This window comes from Gopherus flavomarginatus, chromosome 4 (genome assembly GCF_025201925.1).
Source record: "Gopherus flavomarginatus isolate rGopFla2 chromosome 4, rGopFla2.mat.asm, whole genome shotgun sequence".
NCBI lineage: Eukaryota > Metazoa > Chordata > Testudines > Testudinidae > Gopherus > Gopherus flavomarginatus.
Window position 1 is genome coordinate 59,024,083 of NC_066620.1, and position 17,006 is coordinate 59,041,088.

At 42.7% G+C, this 17,006-nt stretch overlaps 1 protein-coding gene across 3 annotated transcripts in view; it reads right to left on the reverse strand.

The window, feature by feature from the left end:
- Window positions 1–16,263, reverse strand: part of LCLAT1 (lysocardiolipin acyltransferase 1) — a 203,102-nt gene extending 186,839 nt beyond the window's left edge. Inside the window, exons 1-2 of one of the 3 annotated variants that reach the window (XM_050948603.1) lie at window positions 16,092–16,263; window positions 14,741–14,773 (exon numbers count right to left, since the gene is read on the reverse strand). The gene's annotated coding sequence lies outside the window, so the exon portion shown is untranslated. Of the gene's footprint in view, window positions 1–13,614; window positions 13,894–14,740; window positions 14,774–16,091 lie in introns of those variants that run through there. The other 2 variants (XM_050948602.1, XM_050948606.1) reach the window with 2 other exon arrangements.
- Window positions 16,264–17,006: the final 743 nt, after the last annotated feature.

Here is a 17,006-nt window from a genome sequence, read left to right on the forward strand (position 1 = left end):
AAGTTGCACTTTCACGACAAAGAGATTTTCATACAGTACTTGTATGAAGTGAATTGAAAATACTATTTCTTTTATCATTTTTACAGTGCAAATAATTATAATCAAATATACACTTTGATTTCAATTACAACACAGAATACAATATATATGAAAATGTAGAAAAACATCCAACATATTTAATAAAATTCAATTGGTATTCTATTGTTTAGCAGTACAACTGAAACTGCAATTAATCATGATTAATTTTTTTAATCGCAATTAATTTTTCTGAGTTAATCGCGTGAGTTAACTGCGATTAATCAACAGCCATAGACAAGACATAAATTAAACATTTGAAGCTGATAAAGAAAATAACAAAAGCAAGATGCTTGAAGAGTTGGACTGCTGCCTACCCAGCATGAGTACATATAAAAATGACTTATTTTATAGTCACTATGTGTCTGTTTTATTTGTTTAATTTCATTTTTCTTCTGTAACTATTCAGTCTTGAATGATGCTTACATTTAAATGCTAACCTAACATTGTTAAAATTTAATTATTCTCTCTCTTTTAAAACTTCATTTCATTGTCTTTTGCATTTTTCTTAGTTAAATAACTATTAAAAGTAACTTGTTTTTTGTAATGAGCCATAAGCATCCAAGGCTAAGCTTATTGGAGACCATAAAGTCTCTTACTTTTTTGTTGTTTTTAGTTATTACAGTTCTAGTAAATTAATGCTTTTAAAAAGTTATTTTTGGACCAGCCAAATATTCAACCCTATGCTGACAGTTACATTTTGGCCATTAACAAGTACCCTAGTCTGATCTGATTAACTTGCTGGGAGTGTGGAGGGAAGGGGAGAAGAGAGAGAGAGAGAGCAATGTCTAGAAAGAGTTAATTTGTCACTAACAGGGAAATAACTAAATTAGAACCACACAACTGCCTTAAAAGGAAGAGATTCACTAGAGAAAGGACTCAAAACATGAAGTTTAGTGGAAAGCCTCCCCTCTAATTAGAAAGAAACCAATCTCCAAGAGATCGAGAAATCACTTCAAATCTGCTGGCCCCATGCTAAGTATGATCTAGTGTGCACTTTGGATATAACATAGGATAAAGAAGTTTAACCAGGCATCACATAATATGTAGTAGACAAATTAAGACTTCAAAGTGGATGAAAATTAATTTGAAAAAAAAATCAGATTTTTTTTAAATATTAAATTGGTTATTTAAATTATAATAGGTTTTTCATTTTCAAAAAATCCTGTTTAAAATGAAATCTGAATTTAATACAAAATATGTGAAGGCCTAAACTACTTATAATCTCTTAAAACGTTTAAATAAAAAATAAATATGCTGAATCCATGAGCCTCTATCGAAAACTTTAAAGGCTACTTTTCTATACAAAGAAAGAATCGGAGGGAAATCTTTATCAATCTTTATCAATATGGCACAATAGGTCACATACTGTATTAGGAGCTTGATCCTGTGGGTGGACCCAGGAGCTGTGCTTACTGTGTGCAAGAGACTGGAAAAGTCATCACGTGCTGGAACACGGTCTCTGACTCCAGGAGACACCACTGTGCATCTTATCAGGATCAGATACTGCAATGGCCTCATACTTCTATTTTATAGCTTCTCTCTACCTGAGTTCTGATTGGCTCAGTTTTCAAATTATTACTATTTATGACTCCACCCACCATTAACCATTTTCTAACATTCTAAAAATGTACAGGAAGAATCTAAAAATATTAAGCTATATAATTGCTTAAATAAATGTATATACGTATAGTGTGCCCTTGTAGATATTAAAAAAAAAACATTAAATTTAGTACAAAGGCTCTACTTCATTGTAAATTAACTTTTTTTAAAAGGCTATATCAACCAATGAGAATGCACCTTTCTTTAGTAAATAATTGAAGCAGAAAAATGGAAAATTTCATTAAAAATCTATGATTTACTTGAGGCTTTCCACTTGGTGATTTAGATCACCAACTTAAATCCCATAAATCCCCCATCCAACTACCCCTTCTCTCTGTCCCCTGACTGCCACCGGAACTGCCCCTGACTGCCACCTACCACCCATCCAACCCCCCTCCTTCCTGACTGCCCCCCCCCGGACCTCAGACCCCAATTAAAACCCCGTTCCCTCCCTCCAACCCCTATTCACACCCCCGCCCCCTGACCACTACCCCGAACTCCCCTACCCTTTATCCAACCCCCCTACTCCCTCTCCCCTTACCACGCTGCCTGAAGCACCGGTGGCTGGCAGCGCTACAGCCGCGCCACCTGGCTGGAGCTGGGCCATGCTGCTGCCGCCGCCACCACACAGCACATAGCACCGGGTCAGGCAGGCTCTGCAGCTGTGCTGCTCCAGAAGCTCACAGCCCCGCCGCCCAGAGCATTGCACAGGTGGCGGGGCGAGGAAGCTGAGGCTGTGGAGGAAGGGGACAGCAGTGGACGAGTTGGGGCTAGCCTCCGGGGCCAGGAGCTCGGGAATTGGGCAGGACAGTCCCGCGGGCCATATAGTTTGCCCACCTCTGATCTACACGCAGCCATGATAAATTATGTAAACAACATTATAAAATAATAATAAGAAAATTCTGTATTTTAAGATGAGCACCAATGCTTTTTATTTTGCCACTAACAACTCTTGATAGTATGTACATTTTTCTGTAAAAGAATTATCTGTTTTCATTACTTTAATCCATTCAGTTACTTGTTTCCTACAACTTCCCTCGTCTTTAAGCATTCTGATTCAAATTCACACTCTGATATCACCTGTTTGCAGCATAAGCCTTCATATTAATAAGGTATAGAAGAGAAACCACCATCTACTGAATCCAACACTGAAAACTGAAAAGTAAACTTGACAAGCCAGCTTTCATAGGAGCATCTTATCAAAAATTCCTAGGATCTACCAAACCAAGACCACCCATCAGTCCACAACACCAGCTATTCATTTCTTCAGCAGTTGATTCCACCTACTAGCCACATCCTTTGCTACAACCACTACTGACTCCACCCATTCCTAATGCCTGCTAGGCAGTTCAAGATAACAAAATTTAGTGTTTCCTAATAAGCAGGACTAAAGTCTTAAAGTCTCACCATATTCCCTTAACTTGTTAGAATAAAGTTTTCATTTACAGATGGAAATTAGAGCCTAATTTTTCTATAATATCAAAAACTTTCAAATATATGTGTTTGTGTAATTAGAGTCACAAAAAAGACTTCAAAAGAATAAAAATGTAAAGAGAGCCCACTAAATTGGTTTTTTTCTTTAGAAACAAAATAAGACGTTCAGTAAGATTAATAAATTGGCTTACACAGCCTTATCAAAAAGGATCTCAAAACATTCTACAAACTGAAATGGATGCACAAACAAAGAAATCATGGAGTCTACAGGATACAGTAGGAAAGGAAGATGGTGTAGATGCAGTAACTGTTTAACACTGTACAGCAGTTTTCTGTGCAAGTAGTAAGAATACCTATCTGCAGGAGTGAATTAAGTACAATGTAATTACCATAATTGTATTCTGGCTAAGGCTTGTCTATATTAGGAAAATGCACCGGTTAAATTAAATTAATTTAAAAAATAGTCTAGTTAAAATGAGCACAAGGCCTTAATGTAAAAACCAGTTTAACCAGATGGTAGATATGGATCGACATAAACCAGTTTAACCCAGACGGCAGACATGAACAGACACATGGGTTAAAACAATTTAATGTCTTGTCTCTACTACAAAGTTAGGTTGTTGTAACCTGCCTTGCATCAACCTAGCTGTGCATGTGTCTACACTTAAATTTGTCTCCCACCAATGTAAGCGCCTAATTACAGTGACACAGTAACACCACTTCCATGAACAGAGTCACTATACTAAGATTGACACAGTCCTCCAGCTGCTGTCACACAAACTGATTGCCCAGCCTGGTGAGCACACCTAGCAGCTCTCCACTGTTGTGTGCAGCTGTCCAGCTGACCATGCCAGCTACATGCTCCAGAGGCACTCCAGCCTGGAACAGACAGGAGATATTGGAACTCCTGGTCCTCAGGCAGAAAAAGCTGAGCAGTCACAACTACAAACCAGATAGAAATAAGGACATCTGCAAGCAAACTGCATGAGAGATGCAGGAGAAGGGGAATGATGGGGATCAGCAACAGCACCCCATGAAAGTGAAGGAACTGAAGCAGGTATAGCATAAGACCAGGAAGGCTGAAAGTCAATCCAGTGCCGAGCCACAGAGCTACTGCTTTTACCAAGAGCTGCATGCCATACTTGGTGGACAGCCCACCACCACACCGCAGACCACCAGGGATAACTCCAAGGAGCCTGAGACAAAAACTCCTGCTATGAACAGCAAGGACAAGGAGAAGGAAGGAGAAAGGACATGGGACTAGGAGTTCCAGCGATGCTGCAAGCCACGACCTGTTTGTGACTCCACTGCAGTCCAGTGAGTCGAGCGTGGTACCTTGGAAAAGCCTTCAGGTACATGTGTAAATGTATCTCCCATTAGAATGATGTACGCAGATACCCATTTTTCATTAGAAAAAGTAGCGGTATAACAAAGGGAGGTAGCATTATCAGCTTTTCATTCCCTTGTATAGTTACGCAGGGAGTGCTATGTGAAGCAGCTTCTTTATGTATACAGCGATGTCCCCTGAATCCTCCTGAGAGATCTCAATGAAACTTTCATGGAGGTACTCTGCAATCCTCTTCCAAAGGTTTTAGGAATGGCAGCCTTATTTCTTCCATGATTCGACACTTTCCCATACCAGTTGGCGATAACTTCGGCAGGCATCATTGTGGTACACAAGCTAGCAGCATTTGGGCCCAGACTGCTTTGGGATGCCAGCAGAACCTGTACTTTCTATGACTTTATAACCCTCAAGTATCAGAGGGGTAGCCGTGTTAGTCTGGATCTGTAAAAGCAGCAAAGAGTGCCACAGGATTCTTTGCTGCTTTTATAACCCTCAGCATTCATATGTTAGCTAAACCACCTCTGCTTGTAAACAATGGTATCAGCATTCAGTGCCATTACCCTATATGGATTGTTTCATGAAACCGTGCAATACTTTCCTCGTTTCCCTCACCTTGGCAGGCCATACTCACCATGACTAGTGGTGAGTGGTTCAGCACACAAGCAATCCAAAGCAGAAGTGTCAAGCAGGTCTTGTTCAAAAATTTAGGGAGCAGGAAGGGAATTCTGAACCTTAGCTTCAGCTTTCCATAACAACTATACTAACTACGGTACTGCTGTGTATTACCTGTAGCTGCTGCCATTGCGGCCTTGAGGGGCTCTCCCTCCACAGCTGCAGAATGCCTAAGCCATATGAGGAAGAGAAAGAAGAAAACTCAGGATGGCATGTTCAATGAGATCTTGCAAGCCACTGCTGCATCACACTGTGAGTAAAAGGCCTGGAGGGTGAACATTGCAGACAGCCTAGAGAAGGAAAGAGTGGACAAGAAAACACTCAAGACCCCTAGCAGGAAAAGGAGATGTATTAGGTCATAATAAAGCTTCTCTGGCAGCAAACATGGATGCTGCAGACTCTTATGGACACGTAGGTTCAAAAAAATCACTGGCTTGCCTTCCATTGCAATCCACAGAAAATTCTATTGCAGCACTTTCCTACACTCCCCTTAACATTCCACGTGGCATTGGGGACACATCCCTACCCCCTACTCCACCCCGGAGGATATTACGGACAGCTACAGCTTTACATATAACAGCTATGGCTTTCACAGATCAGTATATGTGTAGGTAAAATGACATGAACGTTCTTACCTCTTGTTGTTACACTAAAAACTTAATACAATAATGGATTTGCTTTTAAATTGCACAGATTTTTCTTTGCATTGGTTTTGTGACAATGAAATTCTATTCTTTGGAAAATAATTGATCTTTCTTTGTTTATAACATACGCTGCAGAATACCTAGCAGTACCGTAATCATCCATTTACTTATTAGTGTACAGTGGGAGAGAACTCATAGGATCAGGGACAAACAGTGTAATAACTGTAAAAACTACAGCATGCATCAGAAAATTAATAGATTAATTGGCACTTATTTTCATAGATGTAAACCAAGCACCACACAACTCTTAACAGGCCCCAAACTGTAGAGCCAGATAGAGCACAGTCCACCACAATGCATTACTGGCTCATTGTTAAAGTGGTCTTTCAAGGACTCCCTCAGCCATGTAGTTCAACGCTGAGCTCTTGGCTGTTCAAACTCAGCAGATAGCCACTCCACCTCCAGCCCAGCAACAACTTTTCCCCCTTTGCTTCACAGATATGATGCAGGACACAGCAGGCAGCTATAACCATTGGGATAGTCTTCTCTCAGGGACCCAATCTTGTTAGGAAACACCCTCACTGTCCTTTAATCTACCAAAAGCACATTCAACTGTCATTCTGCACCAGCTGAGCCAGTAGTTGAATCTTTCCTTGGTGTTTTTGAAGGTAGCTGGTGTACAGCTTCATGATCCAGGGAGCAAGGGGTAGGCTGGGTCCCCCTGGATCACTACTGGCATTTCATCATCATCTATGGTAATCTTCCAGTTAGGAAACAATGTCCCTGCTTGCAGCTTTCTGACTAGTCCTGTGTTCTTAAAGATGTGAACATCATACAACTGACCAGGCAACACTGATGTCGGTGAAGCACCCCAGATGATCCACCAAAGCTTGAATTACCATAGAAAAGTAGCTCTTTCTGTTGATCTGCTCTAGGGCAAGGTGGGCTGGTGACAAAAGAGGGATATGCATGCCATCTATCGCTCCCCCCACAATTCAGGAATCTTATTGCTGCTAATCCATCCACTATGTCCTGCATCTTGCCAAGAATCACAGTACTCTGTAGCAGAAGGCAATTAATGGCCCTGTACACTTGTATGACAATGGTCCCCACAGTAGATTTTCCAACTCCAGAATGATTTCCCACTGCAATGCCAGATTGCTACTGGTCAAGTTTTCACAGTGCACATCTCCACTGCCAGTACAGCTTTCATTCTGGTATCCATGAGGTGGAGGGCCAAGGTGAGCTTGACACACAAATCCAGCAAGGTACCCCTGCACATTTGCAAGTTCTGCAGCCACTGCTTGTTGGGCCAAACCTGCATTATGATGCAATCCCACCAGACAGTGCTCATTTTTCGGGCCCAGATGCAGGTCTCCAACACTGCAGCTGCTCTGTGAACAGTACCAACTACCTTGAACTGATTTTCACTACTTCCCACAGCAATCCGTCCTCGGCGAAAAAGTCATGTTCCCCACTGATGCGGTTCCTCTTGCAGCTATACCAATACCAGAGTATCATGCACCCTATACTTGCAATGTTATTGACAATAGTGCAGAGCTGTGCCGGTTCCATGCTTCTCTCACAGACGGTGGATAGCAAGGAGGGCTATACAGGTTCATGGGATTTTTTAAAAGGCTCAAAAATTATTCCTATTTTTCTAGTTAAACACCACCAACGCCAACATTCTGATTCTTATGAAAGGTGCCATGGACTCTTTAGTCAGTCCAAGCAACCAGGACCTGTTTTAAATGTCAGAGGGGGAAAAAAAATCAGCACTTCCAGCAGCATTTTTCCCCCAATGTTCATAATAGGAGAACACCACAGAGGGAGGAGTGCCACGTACCGAATCACCAGTATTACTTATTGCAAAGTCTATATGTTATTTGAAGGTCACCTATCCGAGAGCTAACCCTGATTGTCTGATAAGTTCATAACATAAGCAGAAACAACAATTGCAGTGTTTTCAAAAGGTTGGCAAGGGTGTTGAAAGGGAATTCACAGAGCTGAAGGATAGGCAAGATTGTGAGAAGCCTGTCCACGTTGGACCTGCTTTAAGTCAACAGATCTAGGGCCCTACCTTCACAAGCAGCAAATTCACCTTCGTTTCTTTTTTGTCTATTTCTGAATTGTGGCCTCTACAATTAAGCGTAAACATTTGTCATCATTTTTACTAGTGCAAGAATATAAATTGATTATCAACAAATTCTAAATATTTTATTGCTGAACAATTCTATAATAAATGTGCTTCTGCAGAGACTGTGTCATCATAGGAGGATTTTTTAATGTGTCAGAAGGACTAGTCACAGCAAATTTCAACTTCAGTTACCACTGTGCTTGTATTGAATCAGCAACAAGCAAGAATTCTCCTAAAATAACATTTAAGTGGGAAAAAAGATGTGCGAAATTTACTTAGTTTTTTCATTATAAAAAACTAACTCAAACCACACAAAACTCACTGAAGACTCATCCAGTATAAATGCTACAAAAAAGCATAAATCACCAGTATGACAACTAAATCTAATGTATGCACCCTTAAGTACAGATATCATCAATCGTGTGGGTATATTTACAACTTTAGAAACAAATACCAAAACCTCATTAACTGCCAAGTGAGTACTGCTGCTACTGCTTTGGAAGCAGAATAGTCCCAGCTCTTTAGAATGTTCATGTTCAATAATTATTTTGGCATATGCCAAAATTTTCCTGAGGAACGTAACTGACAGGAAGGAAATAGAGATTAGCAGTTTACAACTCAGCTAAACCTACACAGAATTTCATGGGACAAAGAAAAAGCAGGCCTCTGGCTAGAGAAGCTTCTTCATGCCAACTTTCAAAATGCCGCTGCAAATATGGTAAGTGTCAAAGATTCTCAAAAAAAGTTCAAAGAATATTTTATAGTGGGAACTAGCTGGCAATCTAAACATTCTGTTACTTTCCATGACCTGCATGACTTCTGCAGCGGCTGATGTGGTTGGCTCAGGGGCTGCCCAAGCTGGACAGCTCGTGGGCCAGCAGCAGCAACAGTCTGGGTTTCTGCAGGGGGGCTCAGGGAGGGGATTGGGCTGCAGGGCGGTGCTCACCTGGGGTGGGTTCCTGGCTCCCACCAGCATGCCCCTACAGCTCCTAGGTGGAGGAGCCAGGGGGCTCCGTGCGCTGCACCCAACCATAGGCGCCGCTCCTGCAGCTTCCATTGGCTGCAGTTCCTGGCCACTGGGAGCTGTGGAGCTGGCATTTGTGGTGGGAGCAGCACTCTGAGCTCCCCTGGCCACACCTCCACCTAAGAGCTGTAGGTACATTCTGGTCGGAGCTGGACAGGAAGCCTGCAAGCCCGTCCCTTCCCACACCAATACCAGTGGGGGTCCTGGGCCACACACCCTCAGCATTCCTGATGCCCCCTGCCTCCCAAGCACTGGTGGCTCCCGGCCCAAATTTCAGTTAGGGGTATATAGTAAAAGTCATAGACAGGTCACGGGCTGTGAATTTTTGTTTATTGCCAATGACCTGTCCGTGACTTTTACTAAAAATACCCATGACTAAAACATAGTCTTAGTTATAATTAATACTTTTGAGCCTGCGGCTGAGTATTTGCAGTGTTGCTGAAAAGCAACAAGAGTGATGCTGGAAATATGCAAGACAAAAGTCAAGAGACTAAGGGTATGTCTACACTAGAAACTAATATAGGTTGACTTGCAACCACCACAGTAATTACTGCAGTGATGCACGTCCACACTAACTTCCCTGGGTAGGTGGTGAACATCCTGACCAGGAGCACTTCCACCGACCTAAGAGGCACAGTATGGGGAGCTTAGAGGCTTGTCTCTCAGCTCCGCTGGCAGCTCCCTGCCAGGAGCCCAACTGCCCCACAGACTCCCGGTGTGCTGCCTCCCACTGAACATTTCCCGTCTGGAAGGGGGGAAGCCACCCAGGGCTACTTGCCCTTAGTGAGTGGGGTCCAGCTGCCCCCCTCCATCTGCTCCCAGCTGGGAGCTGGGCAGCCTTGTCAATTTCATAACTCTGAGCTGTATAAGGACTTCTCCCCCTGGCTCCTGCCATGAAACTGACAAGACAGCCAACAGCCTAAGTAAGGCAGAGTCTACACAGACACTTCTACACCAACATAAGCCCTACCCCTCTCATGGAGCTGGAGTTATGTCAGTGTAGTAGGCCACTTATATCGGCAGAAGGCAGTACTGTAGACACTGACACAATTAGGTCAAAGTAAGCTGCCTTATGTCAACCTGTGTAGTATAGACCAACCCTAAATCCAGTTCCACCATAATTTAATGATGCTGCATCACTTACAACTGTAAATGTTGCAATGATTAATTAGATTTGTTAGATAATGTTTAAAGTAGGATAGAATTGGTTTAGTTTCACATTTCTCTGCTATTGCTGATGTTAAATAAGATCTCATTTTTTTGCAAGATGGCTGATATCAAGAGCAAACTCAGAGTAGAATTATTTAGCTACTGTATACTGCAGGAGAAGGGCTTCTTTGCATGTAAGTTTTCCAAACACTCTAATGTATGAAATGGGGCAAGCAGTTTTATATATTCTCAAAACCACAATGAAGTTTCTTAAAGGTTTACCATAGAGTCCTATGTTTCTTATAAAGGGAGCCAAAAGAATAAATCAAGTGTCAGCAGTATACTGTAACTCAGGGGTAGGCAACCTATGGCAAGCGTGCCAAAGGTGGCACACGAGCTGATTTTCAGTGGCACTCACACTGCTGGGTCCTGGCCACTGGTCCAGGGGCCTCTGCATTTTAATTTAATTTTAAATTAACCTTCTTAAACCTTTTTAAAACCTTATTTACTTTACATACAACAATAGTTTAGTTATATATTATAGACTTATAGAAAGAGACCTTCTAAAAATGTTAAAATATATTACTGGCACGCGAAACTTAAACTAGAGTGAATAAATGAAGACTCAGCACCCCACTTCTGAAAGGTTGCCGTCCCCTGCTGTAACTAAAGCTAGGTATTGTTAAGATGACAGCCTAAAAGAGAAAGAGAGAGAGAGAGAGCGCATATATATATATATATATATATATATATAAAAATAAAAATAAAACAGAGTCTCCAAAATGTATCGTTGAGGAACTGCTTTATTACCAAGCAGAAAGCCAGACCACATGAGATTTACACTTATCCTCTGTTCTTTCAGATACTCTTGAACTTGTAACTCAATCTTGTAGCCTTTGGATTAGCAGATCGGCTGTCAAATGCTTTAGTTAAAACAAATAAAGCAGAAGCAGCATGTACTGATTGATTTGTTGCCCATAACTAACAAAACATAGTTTATAAATTCAACTTCCCAAACTAATGACTCAATTTTCGGATCTAAATACTAACACTTTACAAAATCAGATTCCAAAAGCTACTTAAATTTCTTACGAAGCCAGCCAAAGCCACACCTATTACAGAGAAATTTGCAATTTATCACCATCAGTTTCATAAGGTAACAGAATGGAAATAATTCTTAAGTCACAGGAGGCACTGAAAGGGGTAAATTAAGTTTTGCAGAGTGCAGAGATATAAGGCAGTTTGGGTCCAATTTTCAGAGGTAGCGAGGAGCTCCTCTTACTGAGTTCATCTGTAAATGGTGCCTACTTCCCCCTGTGATTCTAGCCTAAAAAAAAAAAGTCTGGCCAAATCTATACAGCGAATTCATGTCAAATCTGCAAAACAGTTTTGGTTGATTAAAAATATGCATTTTTCAACAAATAAACTGTAACAAATTTCACATAGCTCTATTTAAGAGCTTAATGGGCATCCAGGTTTAAAAAAATATCTTGGCCCTATTTACTACTGATGCTGTTTGCTGGCTTTTCACATTTCACTTGGTTTGAGTAGTAAAACTAGACCATCTATTTATGGCTAGTTTCACTCCATGTTCTCATGCGGTAGTGCAAAGACAAAGTGTTAGGTTCACAAGCAGAGGTGGGCAAAATCTAAAGGTTTTGTAAATTTTGTTTTAAATACACAGAAACCCAAGAATTTTAATCTCAAGTGTTTTTTCTTCTTCATCACCTCTGCACACACCACAACACCCACTCAGTCACACAGAGCTGGGATACACAAACCTGTGCTCCAAGACAGCCTCTCCTGTTTGGAGAAGTCAGAGGAAGCTGACTTTGGGAAGGTCCTAAGAAGATTTCTTCTCATTTTACAAGTAATATGCAACAAGCTACCCAAGCATTCCATAATGCCCCACAAGTCTATTGTGTCTTCAGTCTTGCTGGCTCGCTTCACATGGCATTCAGGAGAGAATAGGAAATAAGTGCGTAGACAGCAGAACCTCAGATTTACGAACACCTCGGCAAAGGAGATTGTTCATAACTCTGTTGTTGTTCATAACTCTGAAACGTTCGTAACTCTGAACAAAACGTTATGGTTGCTCTTTCTACAATTTACAGCTGCACACTGACTTAACACAGCTTTGAAATTTTAGTATGCAGAAGGAAAATACTGCTTTTAGCCAACTTAATTTAAATGAAACAAGCACAGAAACAGTTTCCTTACCTTGTCTTTTTTTTTTTTTTTTTAAAGCTTTCCCTTTATTTTTTTAGTAGTTCATGTTTAACAGCAGGGCTCTGGAGCGGACCCCAGAGCGGGAGCGTGGAGTAGCTCTGGAGCAGTGGAGCTGCAAGTTTTTGCCTGGAGCTGGAACACAGCTCCAAAGTCCTGTTTAACAGTACTCACTTTTTTTTTTTTTTTTTTTTTTTGGTCTCTGCTGCTACCTGACTGTGTACCTCCAGTTCCAAATGAGGTGTATGGTTGATCGGTCAGTTCGTAATTCTGGTATTCATAACTCTGAGGTTCTACTGTAGGTTTTCCTGCAGCTCTAAAGAGTTCAATTTGCCCTGACAGAAGAGAGATTGTGGCCTTTTTTGCTTTTTTATATAATGTAGAAAAAAAGATTCTCCCTATCCCAAAAAAATATTAAGCATGTGCAGGATGAATGAGTTTTTACTCTTAGGTACCATGAGAGAACTGTGAGCAATGGCTGCATATCCAGACACACAACAATGAATCTGGTCACCTTTGGAATATTTTATTCACAATCCTTAGGGCTAGAAACTTGTTTTCCACTGATGGCTTATTCTCAAACTTTCCCACACCATCACTGGTGTGCAGACTTTTCAAGACCTGCCAAATCATTTAGAAGACAAACTAAAACACATTATGGACCCAATGCCATGGTTCCACATTTAAGGCTGCAACTGGGATGTTATGAGTTCTACCCCTCCGCTGCATACACACAACCACAAGTCATCAGCAGGACTTTGATTTTAGCAGGCAAAATCTCTAAAGATATCATCCTCGGTGAGCACCTCAAGCTTCTCTCAGCTCCTAACACTGAGCAGACTGTGCATGCACCATCCCTACACAGTAACTGACTACGTCGTCTTCAGCCCAGGGCTAATGCTGGACTTTCCTGGACCAGGAGGGAGCTGGGCAGTGGAACTGATGCTCACTTTCCTATCACCTGCCCCCCAACCCACAGTGTCCAAGGAAGAAGCAAATCACTGAGTTGAATATAGAACACATAAGAGTCAGATCAGGGGAGGGTAATATCAGATTGGGAAAAGAAGTATCTTAAGACTGGGGGTGGGGAGAGAAACAGGAACTAGCTGGGTAAGGACTCTGTAAAGGAGGGGGGAACAAGGGATGGGAATGGAAATCAAGAAGAGGCTGGGACTAAGAGCTGTGAGGGGAATAGGGGTGGAAGGAACATAGACTAGGAACCAGAGATGGGGATGCATTGGGAACAGAGGTGGGGGAATTTTTAATTACCTGATCACATACTTACTGCCCCCCACAGGACACTTACCTTACTCAGTGCACAGGATGGACCTGCTGTGGGGATAAATCAGTCTCCTTCACTACAGACCCATGTATTATTTGTTCCACTGAAGCAGGTAGATCTAGGCCCAACCATAAGTAAAGGCCTGCCCCCTCAATTAAGAGGGAGGAACAACTGTGCCCAGGCCACAGTTCATTTCTTGGGACAACAAGAGAAAAAATCGGATCAGGACTGAAAGTTATACTATAAAAATCAGGCATCCAGAAGGGGACACCGAGCAGAGAAGCCCAGATTGTGCCCACTGCCTCTCAAAGGCATTCAAGAAGTCAGTGGACATTGCCCAGACAAACTCTGCTTGGAGACGTGAGCAGAAACAAGCTCTGCAGTCACAGATTATCCACCCTCTCGCCGTCCAAGTTTCCTCTGCCTGGAGTAATGGATGACCATCTTGGTTAGTGCCAGGAGAAGCCTGACAAGGAGTTCCCACAACTTTGTGGGGCCACAGCTAAGGTGCAAATATGACGTGTTGGAAGGTTTGCAGTGAATGAGGCAGGAGACTGCAGGAACAGAAAGGATAGTCTCAAAGGTCAGGCAACTGAATAATGCACTGGAGAACTAGATTCTATCCCTTCCTGTGATAGAGTTCCTATGCGATGATGGGCAAGTTATTCAAACCAAACTTTTCACAGGTAGTCACTAATTGTGTAACTCATTTTCTGGATGCCTGACATGAGATGCTAGCGTCTGATTTGCAGAAGTACTGAGCACTCACAGAAGCAACTGAAGTTAATTAGTGGTGTGCTTTGAACATTAATAATACTCAGTATTAGGAAAAAGTCAAGTCCTGGGTATCTCAAATCGGATACTCAAAATTAGTGGAAAATTTTCACCTTAATCTCTGTGCCTCAGCTCCCCATCTATAAAACAGGAATAATATTACCCCATCCTCACAGAGGAGCTGTGATGATGAATTCATTAATGTTCATGAATCACTCAGATACTACAGTGATAAACACCACAAGAAAGCCGATGCGTTAATTAATTGCGTTTTCAGAGCAGGGTTTGGATGAAGTGTAGTGAATAAGGCTTCAGGATACACACTGAACCGTGAGGTTAAAACAAAATATTCAGCAGCTGCTCACTGAATAAGTACCTTCCATCCTGTGCACTGAATATGGCAGGGTTCCTGTGGAAAAAATAGTACGTGATAATGTAATTAAAAATGTATCATAATGCATATGCACATGGGGACTGAATTAAAGTTGCACATTAATCCTGGCATTTCCTAACTTCTGAGTGCTTGACTTCACAACCTTAACAACATTTTAAACAGTTTTTATGTGTTTAATAGAAGTTGCTGTTTTAAATGCCTTACTTATTTTGGTACCTGATTAGCACTCCACCCACCCCACACAAAAACGGTCAATGGAGATTTCGCAAGTGAGCAGAACTAAATGAATAACCATCATAGTTCTTGAGACATTTTTCTCTTCCCTGTTGGTATGTGTAAGGCAACACAAACATGGGAAACTATAACTTACCTCTCTATATACACTGTAAATCACAGTAAGTGCTTTTAATTCATTTGGAAGAACAGATGCTATAAAAAGATTATAAACTTAAAACTTCAGTTTATTACTTTAAACTACAGTCAGAAATAAGAATATTAAAAACCAAAAGTTTTTTGTTTTTTTAATTTCGTAAATATAGACTGTATCCTCATTTAATTTCAAGCTCTCTCTCCTTCAACATTTCTTCCTTTGGCGTCTCTGTAGGTTGCAGCCTTCCTAAAAAGAATGTGCCTAAAGGAAAATATGTCTGCAGATAAGAAGATTAAGTTGACAGTAATAATAAATTAATAAACCAAAACTAAGAGGATAAAAAAATCAACTACAAGGGGAAATCTGGACGATAGGACATGTGACTAAAACACAAAAGAAGCAAATAAACTGAGCAGTTGGACACCTACCCGGAAATACACTCACTGATGCTCAAGTCTGTCTGCTTATCACAGACCCTTTGCTCACTGCTGTACAAAACACAGAAAGTACCAGCCCCTTATTCTACCAAATTTGCAAAAGCCACAAAAAAATCAACATACGACTGAGATTCAGTATGAAATCCAAATACCTTTAAGAGCTTATTATAAAAAGCCAGGGTGCGCAAAACGTGAAAAATAAACCAGCAGGGAATAAATAATAAGACTTTCCAGATCAAGCATCCCCGCATGGAGCCCAACTCCAGAGCGCTGTCTCCACAGGGCCACCCGCGTGAGTCACTCGGGGGCACGCAAAGAGCGCGGCAGAGGACTCCAGGGGGGTGCTGGGAGACGAGTATCCGGGGGCGGGGGTCTCCCTCTAGCAGTGTCAGTGTCACGGGACAGGGGGCAGAGCGGACGTGCCGGACACGCAGCAGCGGGACCCCGCGAAGTGGTGCCGCCCTGAGAGCCCGGCAGCACCGACCCCCGCCCCATTCCCACAGCTCGAGGGGGGGTGTCCCCTTACCTGAGCCGCAGCAGCGGGAGGAGGCCGCAGCCCCGGGGCTCCCCGCCCTCAACCCCCTCACACCCTCGCAGCCGGAGGCTCAGCCCCTCATGGAGCCGGGGGCCCGGTGAGAGCGGCCGGACCGCCGCGAGGTGTGGGAGACATGCCGGGCCGCCGCCATCTTCCCCGAGATCACCCCTGACCTCCGACCTCTTCCTAGGGGTCACTTCCGGGTCACTTGTGTCAAACGTGGTCTTCCCCCTTCACCGCTTAAAGGGACAGCGCCGAGCTCCTGAGCCAGGCTGCCACAGGCTGAGCTCGCACACCCAAGTGCTGAAACACCGAGCCAGACCCGCCACCAGCAATCATGAGCCTGTCTTAAAACAGAACAATAGACTTGTCAGAAACAATACTCTGGGCTGTTTATATTTGCCTTTGGGGGCCTTTGGGGGTCAGAGTTTCCTGCTTTGATCCACAACCATCAGAGCTCCACACTTTCATGGAAGCTGCGAGTCTCACGTCATCTCCTGACTCCAGAAGATGGGGCTTTAGGAAAATCACCCAGCACCACAAGATTCCCCCTCAAATCACAAGAGTTGGCAATGCAGCCTCAATATAAAAAATGAGACCCTGGTACTGCCAGGAGATAGATTTCTATGAGCACTGCGAAGGAGGGGAGAGAAAAGTGTTGCCTTTCTTTCCACTCAGCAAACTGACACACTCAGACTCAAACTTCCCTGCCGTGCTGTGGATTTGACTGTCCAAACAAGCCTGGGTTTATGGATGTGGATGGCAGGGCCCAGATCCTCAGAGGCCTTTAGATGCCAACCTGGCAGCCCCGGGATCAGCTCACCTCCCTCCCCTCCCAACCACCAGTGTGCCCCACTAATCTGCAGCTCCTCCCAGCACCTCCTACCCTCCACAATCAGCTCATCA